This window comes from Cavia porcellus, unplaced genomic scaffold (genome assembly GCF_034190915.1).
Source record: "Cavia porcellus strain 051 isolate PalLab524CR breed Dunkin Hartley unplaced genomic scaffold, mCavPor4.1 scaffold_18, whole genome shotgun sequence".
Lineage (NCBI taxonomy): Eukaryota > Metazoa > Chordata > Mammalia > Rodentia > Caviidae > Cavia > Cavia porcellus.
This window is the reverse complement of record NW_026947501.1, coordinates 23547406-23551445: the sequence shown is the minus strand read 5'-3', so window position 1 is coordinate 23551445 and position 4040 is coordinate 23547406.

Sequence of the window (4040 nt, the reverse complement as noted above, 5' to 3'; positions counted from 1 at the left end):
TTTTTGTACAATGACAATTACACATTTTGAGTTTTATTAGTCCCATGGTTCTTATTACTTTTTTTTTGAAGAGAATGAAACCAAATGTGACATAACAAAACAGAGTCAGTCAAATAAAAAAGATGGACATAATACATACTGTAAAAACAAAATACAAGGTGATCAACATTGGTTACCATAATGCCGCTTGCTATCTTAAAAAGAATTGCTTATATCATCAGTTATAATAAAATTGAACAAAACGGTAAAGAACAAAACCAATAAAACCAAAACATTGGAGACATTACAAAACTTCAAAAGAAGATAATAGTCAAACCAGAATGGGCGTCATAATGAATCTTATTGTCTTCACAGTTGTTGCCTATACTCTCGAACTTGGTAGTATCAGGCAAAACAGAATAGAGGAAAATCATCAAAACAAGATGGTGAGAGCAATACAGGGTTTCAAATCAAGTTAATAGGAAATCGAAGTGGGTTATTATATCCTGCTTTTTAAAATTTTTCCCTTAATTAAAAAGATAAAAATAAAAAAGTAAATAATAAAAAAAGGAGATTGAGATAAAAGAGGACATAACAACAAAACAGCACAGGTCAAAACATAACCATTTAAGCAAAATAGTGTTTCACCACCAGATATCCCGACATAAAAGTAGTTACCATAGTGTGTCTTTCCTTGAAATCTTTGAGTATAACTTCGTATACTGTAGCATCAAACATATCAAGACAATGTAAAGCCATTCAAGAGAATGACAGTATTACAGGGTATTTAGAACCAACTAACAGAAAATGAAACAATGGTTTCTATAATCTCCTTGTTTATAAAAGTTTTTGTTTATATTATAACATATAATAAAATCCAGTAAGATACAACATGTCAAAACCGATGGAGACAGAAGAACAAAAGCTTGATGGGACTTCAAAGATGATATTAAATCAGCACTAGCTATTATGATGTCTTGTTTTCTCCAAAATAGCTGTTCCTACCATCCAACCTTCTCTGCCTCATTTCTGTTGAGCTCTTTTTCTGTCATTTGTTATCAGTTTGTCTTCTTCATTTTGCTTTCTGCTCCATTCATTGTGGCCTCTCTGTCACTGTTTCTGGAATCTTAGTATTTTTCTTTTTTAGAATGTCCTGCAGTATTCTCTGTAGAATTGAATTGGTGGTTGAAAGTTCCCCTAGTTCCTCTGTATCCTGGAAGCACCTTGTTTTTCCATCAATTTTTAGAGACAGTTGTGCAGGATATATCAATCTTGGCTGGAGGTTATTATCTTTCAAAGCTTGAATTATTTCACCCCATGTTCTTCGTGATTTGATGGTTTGTGCTGAGAAGTCTGCTGTAATTCTGATGGTTGTTCCCTTGTAAGTGATCTGTTTCTTGTCTCTGACAGTTTTTAGTATTCTGTTCTTATATTGGATTTCTGGAATTTTGATTATTATATGTCTGGGTGTTGTTCTGTTTGGGTTGTAGGTGGCTGGGGTCCTGTATGCCTCATACATCTGAGTATCTTTACCTTTTGCTAAATTAGGGAAATTCTCCTGGATTATTTCTGTAAATAGCCTTTGTAGTTCATTTGCTTGTGTCCCTACTTCTTCTTTTATGCTCTTAATTCCTAAGTTATAGATCTTCTTATTACCTTCAAGACTTTGTATTATTGCTGTTTGTTTTCTTGTTATTTTTAAGAAGTTTTTCATTTCATGCTCCTACCTTACAAATCTATCCTCCAGTTCAGATAATCTATCCTTAGTTTCTTTCAAGCTGTTATGCCAGCTTTCGATAGAGTTTTTAGTTTCCTGGTAATCTCTTTGAACCTGCTTCATGTATTCTATGTTTTCTCTATTTCTCCATCAAACAATTTTCCCCTTTTTTTCTGTTCTTCCATTCCACCATTTTCTTGGGTGGTGCTTAGCATTTCTCTAACTATTCTACTTATATCTTGCTTTAGGTCATTAAATATTTCACTTTTGAACTTGTCTATGAGGCTCCAGAGACACCGCTTTATGGCTATTGATGCCGTGTCTGATATTGCTTGTTTTCTGTCCTCATTCTCCTTTGCATTAACCTTTCCTGGATCAGTGTTCTCAGGATTGGGGGCCGAGGACCCTTTCTTATTGCTCCCTCTTCCCATATTTTTTGTTCCTTCCATACAAATGTATATAGGAGGGCTAGTTTCTTTCTTTGTCGGTTATAGTTTGTTTGAATTGTGCCAGCTAGGTGTTCCTGCCCACTGCAGTGTACTAGGGAGACACAGACCTGGACAGCCTCTGCTGGGCCCGCCCCTCCAGGTCAGTCAACCTACTCAAGGCTTCACTGCTAGGGTGCACTGCCAGGCGCTGGGACCTGGGACCTGGTTTGGGCTAGCCGACTGGGTCTTAGTCTGCTGTGTCACCCAGGTCAAGCCCTCCCCACCAAACCCGCTTGAGACGGAAATATGTGACTAAAGTCACTGCAGCATCCTGTTCTGGCTAGTCTGCCCGGTCCCAGAATGTCCTCTGTTGGAGCCTCCTAATCTATGGAAGGGTCCCCATTCCTCTCACCCACCACAGGTCGATGAAGGGCTCCCCACCAGTCCCGCTCTCAACTCCATTCGCTGATTCCCGCTCTCAGAGGTTTCGCCTCTTTGGCCCTATTGTGCCAATTCAGACACAGCAGCAAATTCAAATCGCGGCTTCCAGAGGTGCGGGTTCCAGCTTCAGTGCTGAGATTTTATCTGTTCTGGTTATAGCACCGGGATTGCATTTCCAGTTGGTTTCTCTCAGCTTAGTTCGTTCCTGGGTTGGCAGGGTATATCTCCCCTTCTTAGGACTCCTCACACTGCACCATTCCTGGATTCTAAGCGCCTCCGTAGCTGCTGTTATCTATCTGCCATGTTCTCCCAGAAGTGAGCTACCAGCTTCTTGGATTTAGCAACTACTGGTTGGACCACCAACCTGATCTGCTGATACTTATTGTGGGACTATTCAACCTCTGATTATGTAAGCCAATTTAATAAATATATATTTATTCTATTGCCTCTGTTTTTCTAGAGGAAGCCATTTAATAAATCTTTCTACACCAGGGATTTAGCTCAGTGGTGCTTGTCTGGCAAGCATAAGGTCCTGAGTTCAATTGCTGTTAACTCCCCCACAAAAGAAAGCTTTCTTCCTAGATCTTAAACATAGTATCTTATAGCATCCTCTAAAACATTCTAATACATTTACATTTCATCCTTTGGTTTTTAATTGATGTGAAACTGACTTTAATTTTAGTGTGAAGTAGAGATTCATTCTGATTTTTAAAAAATGTGACTATCATTTTCCCCAACATTATTTATTTAAAAACTCATCCCTTTCCAATTTATCTATAATGTTACCCCTCATATCAAATGTTTATGAGTGAATCAGTTTCCATGGATTATTTGTCTGTATACAACTTGACACTGTCTGCATTAGGTGACTTTCTGAAAAGTCTTGATATCAGGTAAGATCCCTTCATTGTATTTCTTCAAGTACGTCTTGGCTTGCATTTTGCATTGCATTGTCAAGTTGCACAAGTGTTGAGATTTTTTATTTGAATTCTATTCGTTATATTGAGTACTATGAGGAGAATTAATAATTTTACAATATTGAATCTTTCAGGCTGTGCACATGATTTGAGCACATCTCTGCCTAATTCTCATTAATGACTATATTTTTATAACTTTAATCCATAAAAGCTATAGTAACTGAAAAATGAACTCCAGAGATATTAGGTGCTAGTCCCTGTAAATGTTACTTTATTTGGAAAAAGGTCTTTTCAGATGTAATTGAATCAAATATTTAAAATGGGGAGATTAACTTGAGTTAGCTGGATAGGGCCTAGATGGATCATTTCAAGAGGGAGGCAGAAGAAGTTTTGACATGGAAGAGGAGAAAGCTATTTGACTCAGGGAGATAGAGATTGGAGGCCACATGCCACAAAATGCCAGCAGCCACCACAACTGGAAAAGACAAGGAACAGTTTATTTCTTAGCGCCTCCAGAGGAATGCAGCCCTGCCATTAATCTTGGTGTCCTCTCACTGT